Genomic DNA, 19,916 nt, shown 5'->3' on the forward strand with positions numbered 1-19,916 from the left:
ATTTTTGTTGGTTTAGTAGTATTATATATACTGTTTTCAGTTTAGTAGCGGTATATACTGTTATTTGGTTAGCGTTAAGTACATACTATTTTTGTTAGTTTAGTAGCAGTATATACTGTTTTTCAGTTTAGTATAGCAGTATATACTGTTTCTTTAGTTAGTAGTAAAGTAGTACTAAGTAACAGTACATACTTTTTGTGTACCGAGAAGTGGTATTATCAAATAAATGGGCATATATATATACTTGTACTTGCTCACTGATTCATTCTTTGTATAAGCGTACAAGATTAATTCTTAAGAAAAGTGAGTAGTATATTGCCCAATTCTGAGTGTCATGCAACAGGTAGATATGCCGGAGCCCTGGTGTAGAAGATGATCAATAATCGCACTGACCGCAGCGGCCGCGCACCCCTTTGCGATCGAGGCCATGCATGCCTGGCCTGCAAACGTTGACCATTGCTCTCCATGCCCTTGATACATACGTGCATGGAATGAAGGAATCGATCTAAACAGAAAAAAAAATCAAAGGGAATCTTTTCGATCTGTAATGAAGTACTTACCAGCTCCATCAAAGGTTCTGGACAGGACGACTCGATGGATAAAAAAGGATGGTACTGAATCATCGATCAAAAAATGGAGTTAGTAGAATCATCGATCGAAAAATGGAGTTAGCCGATGCATCACATACGCGTAGAGGGCCGGACGCCGGCGTTGACATATTCCAACCGCCGCCGCCCCTGGTAACGAGGAAGTCACGGTGAGCGGACAAAACACATCACCTGGTGAAGCGCGCCGACTGTACAGACGAAGGAACACGACGTCGTGCCACCATGTATGTTTCTCCGACGAGGTGGATCGATCTGTCAGCAGCAGAATCTCGCCTGGGCCGGGAAACGTCGGGGGAGATTGAGCGAGTCGCCGCAATCGGCCGCCGCGGTTGAAACAAGATTTATATATGCGAGCTGATCAGCATTGTGGCCAGATCCGATCATTAAGGGATAATTAATAATTCCAGTAATTTATTTTGGAAAAAAATCAAAACGGGTACGATGGGATCCGATAGCAGGGCGTGGATGCTCAATCGATGCCGAGCGCTGATCAACAGTGGATAGGGAGGGAGTACGTACTTCTATGTGTATAGAATCATTTTCGTATATATATATATATATATATATATATATATATATATATATATATATATATATATATTAAATTTGTTTGGTGCTCCATGGTGTCCGGGCATCATTGTTGAATTTGAGTATGTACCCAATTTAAATGAGTATGAAACTTTTTCAAATATTTAGGTATTAACATTAACTACTTTACTAACTAGTTCAAAAAAAGTTTGAACTGAATTTGAACTTGTTTTTGTTAGATTTTGATTCTAGGTATATAGCATCCAAACATATAATTAGTTAGGTATGTAATCATGGATTGCGAAATAAAGTTAAATTTGTGTTGTTTTGTTGATAGGTATAGGTATGAATCGAATTCTTATAACTAGGTATATACTCACAATTTGAAAATTTTGAAAAATTTAAGTGATTTTGTGCATTTGATACCATGGTGGCCGGGCACCATGGTGTCCTATATATATATATATATATATATATATATATATATATATATATATATATATATATTACCCATATGGGACTTCATGGTGCCCGGGCTCTAAGGTATAAAATACATAAATTCTTAAATATATATATATATATATATATCTTAAATTGTTCATGTAGTTGCTCGGAATAGAATTGTTTAGATGAATTAGAAATTGAATTGAATACGTGGTTTAATTGTTATGGTTTTTTAAAGTAAATTTATTTTGAATAATCAACTACAGTACATGCGTGGGCAAATCTTACGTATTTACTTCTGCTTACTTAAGACTCGGGATGGAGCGATTAGCAGGCACGGGAGATCATGGAGGGATTAACTTTCTTTTCACAAATCTAATATAAGGGTGTAAAATAACGACTCGACGGGTAAAAAGTGAGGGCATAATGTTTCCTTTTCTATAACTTTCTAATAGTTTACAATTTATTCATCACTTAACGTCAGTGTTGTGGAAAAACAGTCGTACTGACGACCGATTAATCAGCCGTATATACATTAACGGTGTTAACGTAATACGGTGTGCATTTATCGTTCATGACGTTAAAACCCCGTTTTTAGCGATTATTTGCTCTTTTTTGTTTAATCACCCGAATAATTGTCCGTACGTTGTATTAGATGATAATTTAGTGTAGTTATTTTACTTAATTTAGAATTGTTTTTGTTTTGTTACATATATTTTATGTTTTAGTTATTTAATGCAACCAATTCAACCACCATGCATGTGATATAAATCCGGTGTTAGAATAGTTAATGTTTTATTTATCTGTTTAATTTAAAAACAACATGAACATATTTGATTTATATAGTTGTATACATCTAAATCATCAAATAAGTATATAATATTATAAAATTTGTAAATATATTCGTGAACCTTAAATTTCCGTATAATTTCAATTAATCGTCCATTTCCCGATTAATTGATAAATGGTACCCTTTTCGTCCGATAACCGTATTCCATCTTCCACGACAACACTGTTTAATGTATGTTCAATAATAATAGATATACTATTATCCTATCAGTTTTTCTACAAGTTTTTTACAATCATATTTCGGTATAAATCGATGCATATTTTTTTTAATAATGACCCTTTTTCTTATGTGGCAAGCAACGGCAGATGCTCAAGGGGAACTGGCCGGGGTTTACTTGTTTGGGACAAAGCCTATCGGTCTCTTGATAGTTTTTTGAACCAGCTGGAATAAGAAGATAGCTATGTCTGAAATAAGTTGAGCTCAACATAGCTTGTTTCAGTGTCAATTAGAACCAATTTAAAAAGTTGGGAGAAGAGAATATTGAGAGATGCGCAAAACATAAACCATTAACAAATAATTAATTGAACATATTAATATTTTAAACTTAAAAAGTGAATTAATATGATTGTTTATGTGTGAAAAAAGAGCTATTTGTTAGATTTAATTGGGTAATTGATCCATTTAAATCAATTAAATCAAATAAATTCCAAGGCTCATTATGCTAGGAATTCATGTGAATTCATTCCTTTATGGCATATCAATGGGATGAAGAGCTTTGAGAATTAATCCATTTGATTAGGGAATTGGTAACTTATATCAATTAGTCCTAATTGATGGATGGTTGATGGTTGTGTAGTGGAGGATGGTTCATGGCTAGTTGATGACAATTAGTTGCTCTATTCCTCTTCCTATTCCATTGGTGATGGTTGTGTAGTGGAGGATGGTTGATGGCTAATTGATGAGAATTAGTTACTCTATTCCTCTTCTTATTCCATGACTCTTACTCTTCATCTTCCATTTTCCTCTTATAAAATGAGAATGGATTTGATCTCCCGCGAAAGAGGAAGACACACTTTTCATCCATTTTCCAACGCTGTTGCTGCTACGGTAATCCCATCCCGATGAGTGTGTGCACACGCGTTGGGAGAGTAGGCCTCCGAAACCACGCGTTGCTGCGACGTTTGCACAGACGGGCGAGCGATCAGGTTTTTGGGGAGCGCAAGGCGCGACTACTCACTGTTCGTCAACATCTACTTCACCTTCACCAACATGTCGAACACTGGAGACAAGGAGAAGGAGACTCCCGTCAACACCAACGGAGGCAATACTGCCTCAAACTCCAGCGGAGGACTATTCTTGGGGTATAACCTTATTACATTATTTCAATTAGAAGTTTTACTGTTAATGTTCATCGCAATGTCAACATTGTGTCACTATGTGATTGTTGATGCTTATTCAACGTTAAGCATGCTCATGTTGATTACATTCACCACTATCACTGGATCAAATCCCATTGTAAATATCATGTTTATTATCTTGTTATTTTGGATTAAAATATGCCGAATTATGACCAAATTTCCAACAACCCAAAAACCTGATAGGTCATTTTCGGTAGTTGGCTTTGCTGCAACACTGAAACGACATGCTTTTGATGGCTCTAACTATAAGAGATGGAAAGCGCGTGCACTACTGTGGTTGACAGCGATGCAATGCTTCTATGTTTCACGGGGCAAACGGAGTGAACCGCCTCTCTCTCCTGAGGAGGAGGCTAAGTTCGAGGATTCGGATTGCCTGTTCCGTGGAGCATTGATCAGTGTACTCGCTGACAATATAGTGGACGTGTACATGCACATGCCTTCGGGGAAGGACATGTGGGATGGACTTGAGGCCAAGTTCGGAGTTTTCGACGCCGGCAGCGAGCTGTATGTCATGGAGCAGTTCTATGACTACAAGATGGTCGATGACCGTTCTGTAGTGGAACAGGCTCATGAGATTCAGATGCTGGCAAAGGAACTTGAGAACAACAACTGCAAGTTGCCGGACAAGTTTGTGGCGGGTGGCATTATTGCCAAATTGCCACCTTCTTGGTCGGACTTTGCTACTTCTCTAAAACACAAGAGGCAAGAGTTCAGTGTTACTGATCTCATTGGCTCTTTGGGTGTTGAGGAGAAGGCGAGAGCAAAGGACAACCGGGGCAAAAATATCGAGGGAGGTTCTAGCGCCAATTTGGTGCAAAAGAAGAACCCTCACGCATCCCACAACAACAACAACAAGAAAGTCAAGCCTGATGTCAAACCAAAGGCTACAGCCAATTTTAAGAAGAAAGGCAAGGGAAAGGCCAAGGGCGACTGCTTTGTGTGCGGTAAGCCTAGGCATTGGGCCAAGAATTGTCCTGATCGCAAGGACAAGAAGTCTGCCAACATGGTTATTAGCGAGGGCGGAGGAACATCGGGGTACGGTAATTTTTTACCTACAGTTCTCTCTGTTTTTCATTCACCTGATTAGTGGGTTGATACTGGTGCTAATATTCATGTGTGTGCTGATATTTCCCTGTTTTCTTCTTATCAGGTCGGGAGAGGTTCCTCCTTGTTGATGGGAAACGGGTTGCTTGCAGCTGTTCATGGTGTTGGTACGGTCGATCTGAAGTTTACTTCGGGAAAGACCGTGCAGCTGAAGAACGTGCAGCATGTCCCTTCAATAAAGAAGAATTTAGTTAGCGGTTCTCTACTGTGTAGAGATGGTTTTAGACTTGTGTTTGAATCTAATAAATGTATCGTATCTAAATATGGAACTTTTATTGGAAAAGGTTATGACAGCGGAGGTCTGTTCCGTTTTTCTTTGGATGACATGTGTAATAATAATAATGTTGTGAACCATATTAGCGAGAATGATGAGTCCAATGTGTGGCATTCGCGACTTTGTCATGTGAATTTCGGTTGTATGGCGCGCTTGGCTAACATGAGTTTAATTCCAAAATTCACTTTGGTCAAAGGTTCCAAGTGCCATACTTGTGTTCAATCGAAACAACCTCGCAAGCCTCACAAGGCATCTGAGGCGAGAAATTTGGCACCACTAGAACTAGTTCATTCCGATCTATGCGAAATGAACGGCGTGTTGACTAACGGGGGAAAGAAATATTTCATGACACTGATAGATGATTGCACTAGATATTGCTATGTGTACCTATTGAAAACAAAGGATGAGGCATTGCATTACTTTAAGATCTATAAAGCTGAGGTAGAAAACCATCTTGAAAGGAAAATCAAACGGTTGAGGTCTGATAGGGGTGGAGAGTATTTTCCAATGAGTTTACGTCCTTTTGCGAAGAGTTTGGAATTATTCATGAGAGGACGCCTCCCTATTCACCCCAATCAAATGGGGTAGCCGAAAGAAAGAACCGCACTCTAACTGAGATGGTGAATGCCATGTTAGACACTGCGGGACTTTCCAAGGAATGGTGGGGTGAGGCAATTTTGACTGCTTGTCATGTCCTGAATAAAATTCCAGTGATGCATAAGGAAGTAACACCATTCGAAGAATGGGAAAGGAAGAAATTAAATCTCTCATACCTATGCACATGGGGCTGCTTGGCCAAAGTAAATGTACCTATAGCCAAAAAGCGTAAACTTGGACCAAAAACCGTAGACTGTGTGTTCCTTGGTTATACTATCCACAGTGTGGGCTATAGGTTCTTAATAGTAAACTCTGGAGTACCCGACATGCGTGTTGGTACAATTACTGAGTCCAGAGATGCCACATTTTTTGAGAATGAATTTCCCATGAAAAATACACCTAGCACGGCTAGTCAAGAACCTGTTTTACCCCATGAGCACTTTGCACCGATAAAACACAATGATCAAACGCCTGAGGAAAATCTTGAGGAGGATAACATTGTAGCAACTCGAAAGAGTAAGAGACAAAGGACTGCAAAGTCTTTTGGAGATGACTACATTGTATACCTCGTGGATGACACTCCAAGAACCATAGAAGAGGCATATTCATCTCCTGACGCTGACTATTGGAAGGAAGCGGTACGCAGTGAGATGGACTCAATTATGTCTAATGGTACTTGGGAAGTCGTTGAGCGTCCATATGGGTGCAAGCCTGTAGGATGCAAATGGGTTTTCAAGAAAAAGCTTAGGCCTGATGGTACAATTGAAAAGTATAAGGCAAGGCTTGTGGCCAAGGGTTATACCCAAAAAGATGGCGAGGATTTTTTCGACACCTACTCACCAGTTGCCCGCTTGACCACAATTCGAGTACTACTTGCTCTGGCAGCCTCTCATGGTCTTCTCGTCTATCAGATGGACGTTAAGACAGCTTTCCTAAACGGAGAGCTGGAAGAGGAGATCTATATGGATCAACCAGAAGGATATGTACTAGAAGGTCAGGAGGGAATGGTGTGTAAACTGTTGAAATCCTTGTATGGCCTTAAGCAAGCACCTAAGCAATGGCATGAGAAGTTTGACACAGCACTTACATCTGCTGGCTTTGTTGTGAACGAAGCTGACAAATGTGTGTACTATCGCTATGGTGGGGGAGAGGGAATGATCTTGTGTTTATATGTCGATGGCATATTGATTTTTGGAACCAGCCTCAATGTGATTGAGGAGGTTAATGACTTTTTGTCCAAAAGCTTTGAAATGAAAGATTTGGGAGTGGCTGATGTTATTCTTAACATTAAGCTACTGAGAGGAGATGAGGGTGGGATTACACTCGTGCAATCTCACTATGTTGACAAGGTTTTGAGTCGCTTTGGTTATAGTGACTGCAAGCCAGCTCCAACTCCTTATGACTCCAGTGTGCTATTAAGGAAAAACCAAAGAATAGCAAGGGATCAATTGAGATACTCCCAAATCATTGGTTCATTGATGTACTTGGCTAGTGCAACGAGGCCTGACATCTCATTTGCTGTGAGCAAGCTGAGCCGGTTTGTTTCAAATCCGGGAGAAGATCATTGGCAAGCTTTGGAAAGGGTCATGCGCTATCTAAAGGATACAATGAGCTATGGAATTCACTATACTGGGTACCCAAAAGTACTAGAAGGGTATAGTGACTCAAACTGGATATCTGATGCTGATGAGATAAATGCCACAAGTGGATATGTGTTCACACTTGGAGGTGGCGCTGTTTCCTGGAAGTCTTGCAAGCAGACCATCTTAACGAGGTCAACAATGGAAGCAGAACTTACAGCACTGGATACTGCCACAGTTGAGGCCGAGTGGCTTCGTGAACTCCTGATGGATTTGCCGGTGGTTGAAAAACCATTGCCAGCTATCCTAATGAACTGTGATAATCAAACAGTGATTATTAAGGTGAACAGTTCGAAGGACAACATGAAGTCATCTAGGCATGTAAAGAGAAGACTGAAATCTGTCAGAAAGCAGAAAAACTCCGGAGTGATAGCACTGGACTATGTCCAGACAGCTAAAAATCTGGCAGATCAGTTTACCAAGTGGCTACCACGTAATGTGATAGACAGTGCATCGAGGGAAATGGGCCTGAGACCCACTTAGAGTTGCACAATAGTGGAAACATGTCCATTGTGATCGGAGATCCCGTGAATTTGGATGGCGAAACAAACTATTGTGTAACCGAGAGAAGAGACCCTTAAATGGGCTCATTTTCATGATGTACTTCTCTTCTATTCTGTATGGTAGGATGGCTTATGCCTCAATGTGTTCCGAGTGGCTTTCATTAAGTAGAGATGTTGACCTGCAGAACATCTTAGAAGGAACACACCTATATGAGTTCGACTACTAGTCACAGTCTATGAGATTTGGGTGATCTCTAGATACTCATGATAGGCTTGGAGTATGACTTATAAGCTCCAACCCGAGGGAATACTAACGGTTGCCTAGTATCAGTTACGGAATTGAGTGAAACCTAACTGCACAAGACTGACAATTCAAGGCATAGTCCATTGTTCAGTTGTAGACAGGTGTAGCTCCTTTTCTAGGTGAAAGTTCAACTTAACAGTCTTCACCGAAACACTGGAATATAAAAGCTGCTATGGAATAGAGAGTATTCTCACGAGCCTTGAAATTTGGTGGGGATTGTTAGATTTAATTGGGTAATTGATCCATTTAAATCAATTAAATCAAATAAATTCCAAGGCTCATTATGCTAGGAATTCATGTGAATTCATTCTTTTATGGGATATCAATGGGATAAAGAGCTTTGAGAATTAATCCATTTGATTAGGGAATTGGTAACTTATATCAATTAGTCCTAATTGATGGATGGTTGATGGTTGTGTAGTGGAGGATGGTTCATGGCTAGTTGATGACAATTAGTTGCTCTATTCCTCTTCCTATTCCATTGGTGATGGTTGTGTAGTGGAGGATGGTTGATGGCTAATTGATGAGAATTAGTTACTCTATTCCTCTTCTTATTCCATGACTCTTACTCTTCATCTTCCATTTTCCTCTTATAAAATGAGAATGGATTTGATCTCCCGCGAAAGAGGAAGACACACTTTTCATCCATTTTCCAACGCTGTTGCTGCTACGGTAATCCCATCCCGACGAGTGTGTGCATACGCGTTGGGAGAGTAGGCCTCCGAAACCACGCGTTGCTGCGATGTTTGCACAGACGGGCGAGCGATTAGGTTTTTGGGGAGCGCAAGGCGCGACTACTCACTGTTCTTCAACATCTACTTCACCTTCACCAACATGTCGAACACTGGAGACAAGGAGAAGGAGACTCCCGTCAACACCAACGGAGGCAATACTGCCTCAAACTCCAGCGGAGGACCATTCTTGGGGTATAACCTTATTACATTATTTCAATTAGAAGTTTTACTGTTAATGTTCATCGCAATATCAACATTGTGTCATTATGTGATTGTTGATGCTTATTCAACGTTAAGCATACTCATGTTGATTACATTCACCACTATCACTGGATCAAATCCTATTGTAAATATCATGTTTATTATCTTGTTATTTTGGATTAAAATATGCCGAATTATGACCAAATTTCCAACACTATTTCTTAATATTTTCTAACCGGGACGATTGCAGCTAGTAGCGGTTGGTGGTAGTATTTGCCACTGTATTGAACAGGTATTGTGGATCTGCCACTAAAAAAAATTGTCATTGCAAATTTGCCAACAAAAACAGTTTGAACCCAATATAACTGCCACTTAGGGTTGAAAGTGATTCGGATAGTTTCTGTCCGACCGGACCTTTTTTTGGATTCGGATAGTTTCGGTCAGATATATCCAGAAATTTTCAAATTCGAATATAGGTAATATTCGATGGAATCGGATAACGGTCGAATACTATCCGGTATTTTCCGTCGGATATCCGACTTACACATAAGGCTGCCATAGCCCACAAGCCAGCCAAACCCAAGAGGCAACCCAGTCCAACAACAACAAGGATAGCCCTAGGAAGTCTCTCCAGTCCACGCCCACACGCACAACATAGCCACCACGCTGGGTTCCCCATCGGCCACCGCTGACGCCTCGTCGCCCACCACAGCCTCCTCAGTCCTCACTGTCTCGCCACTTCGCCGCTGTCGATGGTTTGCCACATCGTCACCGCGGGGCAAGCTACCGCCACCGCGCCCCATCGCCTCCTCGCCCGCCACATCGCCGCCGCCGCACCCCATCGCCTCTTCGCCCGCCACATCGCCGCCGCCGGGGCAAGCCGACGCCGGATGCGGCCACCCTGGGGCCGGCATTGTTGGATCCCCTCGTCGCGGTCCGCCGCATGTCGTCGCCTCGCGCGCGCTGGATCCATGCACCGCTCATGCCATCGTCGTCACCGCGCGCTGGCCTCCACCCAGGCCGCCACTGCGTGCCCCGGCCGTAAGAGAGAGTGGAGGGGAAAAAGAGGAGAGGAGAGTCGGGAAGGAGGAGAGTGGCGGCTGAGGGAGGAGGAGAAATATGTGTTAGGGTTTATTCCATGGGGGCTCGATCAGAGCCATCGGATAAGGCGATGGATGGCCAGAAATATTTTGACATTTGGGCCGAAACGGGCCTTGTTTCATTTGGGCCAAAAATTTCAGTGATACACATTAATTTATTTGTTTCATGATAACATAAATTTGTATGAAAAGTAAACACAACATTTTCTATCTCCCCCTTGCCCTTACAAATAGAGATAAAATTTGAAAATGTTGATGTTTTGTTTTAGAAAACTAATGGCTACATCTCTTCCTCGATTTAAGAAGCTTACTTTGAGGGGCCTTGATATTTTCGATAATTATTCATTACCATATTCGTTTCGATTCGTATTCGCTCTGTATATGTGTTTTCGATAATATTTGATTCTGTTTTTGTATCCGGGTTTCCGATTTCGATTTTGATTCCGAGAAAAAAAAAATGAAAACGAATATGATAGAGCTAGTTTCCGACCATACTCGATCCGTTTTCATCCCTACTGCCACTAGACTCACAGCTTAGACTAACACCGCTATATGGCTGGTTCATGAAAATTAGGACAAGAATGCCCCTGCCCATGAAATTGTAATATTAACAGCATTTTGGCATCAATAAAACACCATTTGAGGCAACATGGAAGAACATAGTCAACTAGCATCATTTTGGCAGTCAAACTAACTGACAATTGTTGAGGTTCACATCATATGATTCATCCTCACATCCAAAAGACAACTACATCTGATAGTTCTACATCATATCAATTTGATAGGACAACATGGTCCAGGCCATTAGAACCTTCCCAAAAGACAATCACATCAAATGGATGCCGCAAGAGAACCTTTCTTCTCCTTCCCCTTCCCTCTTGCTCTTGGTGGTCTTGTTGACACATCATTTGCATTGCCACTGCAACAACAATTGTATAAATCAGTACCTAAATCTAAATACAAGATGCAAATAGATTGCAAATGAGGATGGAATTCACTAGTAAGAAATACTAATTACATGGATGATCCAGTGGTATTTGGATGCTCCATGGTGGTCCTGCTGCTACTGCCCACAGTAGGCATCATGCTGCTTGAAGCAGCTGACGCCGCAGCCTGCCGTAGTCGACGCCGACACCTGCTGCAGCCACGTGTCGCAGCCTGACGCCGCCCGCTGCGCCGTCGCCCCAAGCCGCCACAAGCACCGCCGCTGCGCCACAGTCTGATGCCGCCCGCTGCAGCCATCGCCCCAAGCCGCCGCAAGCGCCGCCACCGCGCCACAGCCTTGTTAACAGTGAAATTTGGTAAGCCCCTAAGAGAATTATCACATTACTAATAGTCGGATTCCTGCTATATTCGGTTAAGGAAATTTATCTATTAAAAGAAGCTTATCCAGAAGTGACCGAGTTCCAGGAGGATGCGGCATGGCAAGTTAGGAATAATTTGTTAGTTTCCTTTTATCTTTAAAAAAGTGTGTTTAGTGTCCTATAAGGACTTTATGTTTTCCTTTTATCTTTAGGAAAGTTTCTTCCTTGTCCTACAAGGACTAGTATCTACCCATGGGTATAAATATGTACACCTGAGATCATTGTGAGATATCTCAACGATCAATACAACTACTCTCGGAGCATCGCCACTCTCTTTACCGAGGTTTTTACTTATCACGGTGGAACTTGGCACCCGACGCGGGGCTGCATCAGTTTTTGATCTCCAGCGAAGGGGTAAGTCCTGCGTTCCGCCGGCCCTGGCAATTGTATTGGCTACACTGGCGTCGTTCAATGCTGCATCAGTACATTCGACCTCTTGGATTGCTCTGGTTCGGTTGATATTTTTGCCTACCAATTTATCATATGTCTCTGTTAATCTAGTCTTAGCGTATCGATTTAGCTCTATCGGCTGCTTCTCTCTTTAGGGTTTCTGCCGGTATCGGCTAAATCGTCTTGCTAGATTAGATTAGCTTAGACATCTACCACGCTGAAAATCAGTCAAGGGCTTGATTGTCTAGATATTATGTTTCTTTTCATACTTAGTGCTGCATCAGTTAAGTTTGATCTACTAAGTCTTGCTTAGAACCATAATCCCTAGCCTGCTTCTTGACTGCCAATAAGGGTTTCATCGGGGTTTCAGCCGATAAGGTATCTGGATGTTGCATCGGCTTACAAGGATTGCATATAGATTGTATTTAGCCGATGAAAACAAAGACTTTATTGTTTATCTAATCTTGTGGATTTTTTATGACATTGAATCTCCAGCCGATGTATGCTTTAACCTTCGGATCAGTGCTTATTCTATTATATCATACCACTAGCCGATTGGTTATACTGGATTATATTATTATTATACTATATTATCATCAGCCGATTGCCTTTATATCTACTCAAGTATCATAATCTACATTGGACATATAGCCGATAGCTCAAAACCCTATTGCAATCAGCTGGTATCGGCATCGGCTGGAATTACTCCATCGGCTTGTCAACCGATCGGCTATTTGATTTGTTGTTTACATATCTTGTCAGTTGCAGGATCAAACTGTCTGGCACGCCCGCATATCAGCAACCTTTGGACCTGCACTGGAGCTAAGCATATATCCCACTAGGTGTGCCAAGAAAGCATGTTGACGCGAAAAAACACGCACTGGCCTGAGAGATCTACTTAACTCTAGTGCAGGTCCAAAATAAATTGCCTTTGAGTTCTGAGCATGCCAGCTAGTTTGATCCTGCAACCAACAAGATAGAAAAAGAAATAAAGAGTTAAATCCATCAACGATAGCCGATCGGCTGGATTGCCGATGACGTATCGTCCGAGGCCATGCCGATGTAACTTGTGTCAGATCGGCAGAGGCAGAAAAAAACTTGGAGATTGTTGGGTCTACTCGATTAGTTGTAGATGTCAACGATACGTAATCCACCCAATGTAACATGCTTAGATCGAGTGATTGGGATAGATCGGTCGCTGCACCGAGATAGTATAAATCACTAAATATCTAAATGCGTTCCAAAGTAGGGATTATGTATGCTCACAGCATAGCTGATGGGGTAAACCTAACGTGTATCGGCTAATACTACGATACCACCGTATATGAAGATATCAACACAGATGAAATACACAAAACTGAAACCAATCTAACGAGCAGTGTAAACTAGCAGACTGATAAGAAGCTTAATATACTTTAAACGGATGAGATCTTGATATAAGGGGCAGATTTAGATGATCCAGAACCAAATAAGGAAACAAGATAACTAAATCAGGTAAGATCGGCTGAAACTCCGATGCTTTCTCTATTAGCAGTCAAAGAAAGAGCTAGATAGAACGTTTCAAGACAGTACTTAGCAGATCAAACCTAACCGATGCAGCATTAAGCGTGAAAAGAAACATAAGTTCTAATCAAATTGATGAAAACTCATTCAAGATGGTAGATACATTGCATAGTCTAACTTGATATCGAAGCCTAAACCTATCGGCCGTTTTCGATGATAGAGGCTAGCCGATGAAGCTTAGATGACGAGATCAATCTAGATTATGCGGTATATATGATAACTCGATGGTTTGCATAGGCAGGATTAGAGTGTCATGAAGATGTAAGCTAACCCCGAGAACGCAAGCTGCCATGACAAGATTTACCTCTTCGTCGGAGATCGAACCCGATGAAGCCCAACTCAAAAGCAAAAACTCGTCGAAACAACGAACATAGAAAAGGGTGGTGATGCGCCGAAGTGTTATTGAACTATCGTCCGTTGATTACATGGGGTCGGGTCATATTTATACCTGAAGTACATAATATGTCCTTGCTGGACACGACTGTTATCTCTAACACAATTTAAAAACGAATGAGTCCTTAAGGTGGAATCTTACCAAACATATCTCTAAGGAAACTGGAAAATGTCCTAATTAATAGATACAATTGCCCTTTTTAGGACTCCAATCCTTGCGTGGCAATGGCTATGAAGTGCTTCAACCAATCCCGGTGACGGATGTGGGACCACCTTTCCCGAGATTGGTTGCATCGGCTTAACTCCGTCAGATCTGGCGCTTAGCCGATATGTGGCAGCCGACACCGCCTATAGCCGATTCATGCGGAAGCCGATTCTGCTTGTAATCGATGTGTATTCTGCTTTCTCGAGCGTGATTTCTCTAAATCGGCTTTGACTCTAGCTTTGAATCCGGCACACGGCATTACCAAATTTGGTCGTTAACAAGCCTGACGTCGCCCGCTGCAGCCGCAAGCCTCCTCTTGCGTTGCTCTACTTGCCGAAATCCATCTGCACCTCTTCCATTGGCATCCAATACTCCAAAGCAACCGATTTTTGGTTGATTTGCTCCTGATTTGAAAGAAGGGATGAGAGGATTTGGGGCTTAGGGTTTCTGATGCGTTAGAGTTGGGGGAAGAACACGGATAAGGCTGAATTTGGCAAGGGCAACATGGTCTTATCGCGTTGCCTTGTATTTAATTTAATTTCATCAATTATTTTTGTTGTTTTACTCGTATGAATTGGAACGGGGATGGCATACGGAATCTGCGCACACTGTTTTCAGTGATAAATTTGTAATTCATGATTTTATAATGGTTATTTCGAGTCATGGGGTGAAAGTAGTGGCAAATATGCACTCGCTTTGCAGTGGAGTACTGTTCATCAACGTGGAGGCGACGACGAAGACTCGGGGTCAGTCGTTGGGCGTGTGGGCTGAGTCAGTCAACACAGCATTGAGGAGACAAATATCCGGACCGGGTTTTCGTTGGCTTTATATGTCATTTGTACTGATGAGGATGCAAGTAGTTGTTGAGGCTATAGCTACGTACACTGCCGCGCGGTTGCCGGTAATAGGGAAATAATCTCTTTTGCTGTCAAGCGATGAAACGAAGAACTGGGTTCCATCATCTGATATCGTTACTTTTACATCACCTCTCTCTTAGCATGGCTTGAATGTTATGTAAAATTAAGATCTCATGTAAGACGTACTCCCGGCCTCCGTCTCAAAAAAAGACAAACCCTGAATTTTCGTGTCCAACGTTTAACTATCCGTCTTATATAAATTTTTTTATAATTAGTATTTTAATTATTGTTAGATGATAAAACATGATTAATACTTTATGCGTGACTTGTCTTTTTAATTTTTTCAAATAAGACGAACGGTCAAACGTTGGACACGAAAACCAAGGGTTTGTTTTTTTTGACCGAGGGAGTAGGTAGTTTTATTTTTTTCCTTATTTAACATCATTCTTTATTTTAGATGACATGCTATTTAATGCTATATATGCATAGTTTTGTCAATTATCTTAAAACACTATTTTAAATTCTTTTTTCAACTGTATACTAGTTAATTCATTCTTTCTATCTCGAAACATCCAGCTATTCAACATTCAATTTAAGTTCATTCGACCGAAAAGAACACTAGTTGGAGTAACTGATATTACCCTAGCTAGATGAGGCCGTCAGTCAGCGAATATTAATCATTATTACTGGATGTGGATGCATGTACTGCAAAGAGGAAAAAATGGCTCCTCGATGAGACCCATCACCAAATCCGAAAGCAACGGATCACCAAATCCGAAAGCAATTGACGAAGGGCCTGTTTGGATCACTGAATGGTTGCTTTACTTTGCCAAACTTAAATTAAAAGTGAAACGAACGAAGCTTAGTCAAAAGCGCGGCAGCATGCTGTAGTATTTGTAGTACCAAATTAGTTTGACCACGCTTATGATATACCCCATACATCTCATTTTTATCATCCCTTAAGATTTTTAAAGTCTTCCCAAAATCCTTACTCCATCCTTCCAAAAATCTGAGACCTATTTCTTTTTCATCAAAACCAAGAAGCAATTAACTCACTCACCATGTGGCAAAACCAATAAATACACAACCAATAAATACTAGAATGGCTTCTTGGTTTCCGATCAACAATTTAATTTAGCACATACTGACTAAAAATAGGATTTGGAGAATCCAAAGAATGAAATAGGTCTCAGATTTTTGGAATGAGGGAGTATCATGTAACAAGTGTCTCTTCGTTTACTTGTTCAAAGAGTAAATACGCATCATTGAATGTGTTGTATGCAACCAACCAAGATTAATTTTTATTGGTGCAATGCCATGCAATATTTAAAACATGAGCAATTTACGGGACACGAATCGATAAAGCACATTAATCGATATGAATTAATTTGAGAATGATGAATATTTTGATGTCCTTTGCTTACTTTATGGAGTGATCAAACTGGGATGGATGGAGCATTTTGGTTAGGAGATTAGTCTATGCAATCTGGGATATAGAAGTAGTAATGTTTCGCACAATACAAGTGTGGCATGTCACACTGTAAATTGCATGTATTTACAACGTAGTTATTCCAATGTATGTTTTAAAACTTATACCGTAAATTTTAATTATTTATATAATACTCCCTCCGTCCCATAATATAGCAATATAGGTCCAGATGAGACATTTCATAGTACAACGAACTTAGATAGATAGATGCATGTTAAGATTCATTGTACTATAAAATGTCCTATCCAGTTCTCGACTGTTATATTATGGGAAGGAGGGAGTAATAAATTCTTACATGTCTACTCAGCTTCACGCACGTGTAGTAGTTTGTTCTTCCTAGGGATGGCAATTTCCCCTGTGGGGCCAGAGACCTGCAGGGAACCCGCCCCTACGGGGGCGGGGGCGGGGGCGGGTGAGAACATCCATCCGCGGGTCCTCGAAGGATGTATATTAGACTATTAATACTAGCATATTACAAGCCCAAAAGACCCATCTAGTCTAACCCTAATTCCTCATCTATTCCCTACCCTAACCTTATCCTCATTTCCCTTCCCACCCTACCCAGCCGTCACGCACGGAAGGCAGCGACGGCGGCCACGCGCGGACAGCGGCGGCGGCGGCGGCGAACACACACGGGCGGCGGCGGTGGCCACGCACAGACGGCGTCGGCGGCCACGCGCGGGCGGCCTCGGCGGTCTCTTGCGGGCGGCGGCGGTGGCGGCCTCTTGCGAGCCGCGGTGTCGATGTCCAGGGGTGCGGCGATCTGCGTCGATGTCAGTGGCGCATCCACGACGGCGACGGCAAAGGCTAGCATTGCATCGACGACGGCGGCGGCCATGGAGGGCACATCCGCGGCGGTGGCTAATGAGGCACATTCGTGGCGGCGGCGGCAGCGACGCCCAGTCCCTAGCCACCTGTCTGTCGTTGTCCCTCATCGGTGTCGCCGCTGCTCCTCGGCTCGTCAATCGTCAGCCGGGTGGTGCGGGGCCCCGCTCACCCGCGGGTCCCCTACGAGGGCGGGGACGGGTGACGGTTTTCACCCGACCATCTCTGTGGGGCCGGGGTCGGGGGGAGAAGTTGTGGAACGGGGGTGGGGGTGTTCTGGCCCAACCCGCCCCCGACCCGCCCCGTTGCCAACCCTAGTTCTTCCTTCCTCATATTTTGCATATTCAACCATGTTTGATCTCACGCAATACACTACATAAACGATTTTTACAAACGGCAAAAACACATTTTCACAAATGGCTAGACGGCCTGCCACGAGGCGTTTGCGAAAATAGTATTTTTCTCAAACGGGTGGCACAACTATGTGTGAAAACCTATTTTCACGGGCGGTCGAGTTAAGCCGCTCGCTTGAAACCCCCCCTCCTCCACCAAAAAAAAAAATAAAAAATCAAAACCTAGCTTCGAAATGCCTTAGCCGCTTCTATTGTCGTCGATACAGTCCACCTCCACCGCAATCATCGTTGCTGAGACCCCACCACACTCGAGGCCAGCGGCAGAGGATCCACCCCTCCTAGGGCTAGGGCTGCTGGATCATCGCACCCGGAGCGCTCGACGCTGCTGCTGCTTTTGCCATCTCCCGAAGCACCTGATGCTACCGCCGCCTTCGCTACCTCCCAAAGTGCCTGCCATCGCAGCCTCCTTCGCCACCTCCCAAAGTGCCTGGTCCGTGAAGTGGAGGAGAGGAGGTGGAGTGGGGTGAGGAGAGGAGTGGATGGGCCAAGGAGGAGGAGAGAATTTTTAAGGCAGAGAAGAGTGGGCAGCTGACCTAGTGCGTCCGCCAACGAAAACAGATTTATTTTCGCAGACGGATCTATTAAGAGGCCCACATACGAAAATTAATTTTGCATACGGGATTTGTCTTCCTTGGGACCAACATTATTGTAGATGATGATGTCACGGTTCACTTGCAGGCTGGAGGAGGGCTCGTCTGTGAAAATCATTCCTGTAGTAGTGACGGTCCAAATTCAACACGTTAGGGAAAATATCTTCATGCATTTCGTGAAGAGAGAGATGTATAATGTGCACTAGAGGCTGGGGCGCGCCCTTGGCGCGCCGCCTGCACACAGCTGAGCCGATCAGCAAGTGTAATTTGTGATCAGCATGCTATATATTGTTTGTTTGATTGTAGTTTGATTGATTGCTTATGTCGGATGATATTGGAGAGTATTGGTGATTATATAAGGAAACAAAGAATACATTTCAATTACATTCATGATTGTACATTAAGGATCACACTGAGGTCTGAAAATTCAAATGTATGTACATGCAGAAGTTATATCCAATGCATAGCTAGAGTACTTGTCGAGCCATCCTAAAATGCAAAATCTGAGCTCCAAACATGTCAGGAAAAAAAATCTCAGAGACGTTCATAGATCTTTGTCGGTCACCTCAATCAAACATACAAGCAGAAACACTGAATTCTTCAAGCTTCATCATAGAACTCGCCACCATGGTCACAGTTGGGGTAAATAACAGAAAATCAAATTACTACAATATTCAAACATAAGTCTTTAACAAAACCTAACCTTCCTCTAAAGGGAGTCCAAAGCCTCAAGTGTTTTCTTTTGAATAGAGCTAGTAAAAGTCACTCAGAGCCATTAAGATATGCAATCTTTGTTATGTGCAAACAAGAACCCTATGTCATGAATGACATCGTTGCCCAAAGGTTCTTTTTGACAACAAATGAGCGGTAAGCCTTCATAACATTAGAGTGCTCTATTAGGCTCATGATTTGAGCCTCCCATTGGATGTCAATCTTACAAATAGTGCACCAATAAGAAATGGATTTATTTATAACCTTTTTTATGAAAATCTCATCTATAGGTACATATCGAAGATATTGGCAGTTGAGACCAGGCAGTGATGATAAATCCCAAACCATTAACCTTGAAAAAGATCTCACAACCTTTTTCAAAGCAAAGTAATAGCTAAATACATCCTAACAAATGACTTGGTTGACCACATACTTCAATTTTTTTATTAGTTTGGCTTTGGCAACATCAGTTGCTTTACCGAGTTTGCCAACAATAGTTGCTTTACCAGTTCCATGATATATGTTGGTATACTAATGATACCAATAGAATGCAGATGACCGCAAACCCTTAGGATGACTCCTGACAAGAAATAGCAACCTTAGGAATGAGTTTAGACAACAAAACATGGCTGTTGTGGTCCAAACAAATTCATCAGTATAGACAACTTTGTTTTTGCTTTTTGTCATCTTCTCAAGGATAATAAGAAGTACAGAGAACTTCTGATCATTAATCAACAAAACATGTTTTTTTTCATACTTTGCAGTTTACTCCTCAACACATAATATCTCATTAGTTAAATAACCTTTTTAAATTAAAGAATTTCCTCTGAAGGGTGACATATGTTCTTAACTAAAAGACAGCTCAATGCAG

General features: G+C 42.1%; 1 long non-coding RNA gene across 1 annotated transcript; it reads right to left on the reverse strand.

Annotated features, from left to right (window-relative positions):
* Positions 1 to 244: 244 nt before the first annotated feature.
* Positions 245 to 926, reverse strand: LOC127760726 (uncharacterized). Its single transcript, XR_008015124.1, has 3 exons — positions 780 to 926; positions 561 to 614; positions 245 to 470 (listed from the first exon to the last, which is right to left on the reverse strand). It is a non-coding gene; the product is annotated as an uncharacterized LOC127760726 (long non-coding RNA).
* Between the last annotated feature and the right edge of the window lie 18,990 nt (positions 927 to 19,916).

Source organism: Oryza glaberrima, chromosome 1 (genome assembly GCF_000147395.1).
Source record: "Oryza glaberrima chromosome 1, OglaRS2, whole genome shotgun sequence".
In the NCBI taxonomy this organism is placed as follows: Eukaryota; Viridiplantae; Streptophyta; class Magnoliopsida; order Poales; family Poaceae; genus Oryza; species Oryza glaberrima.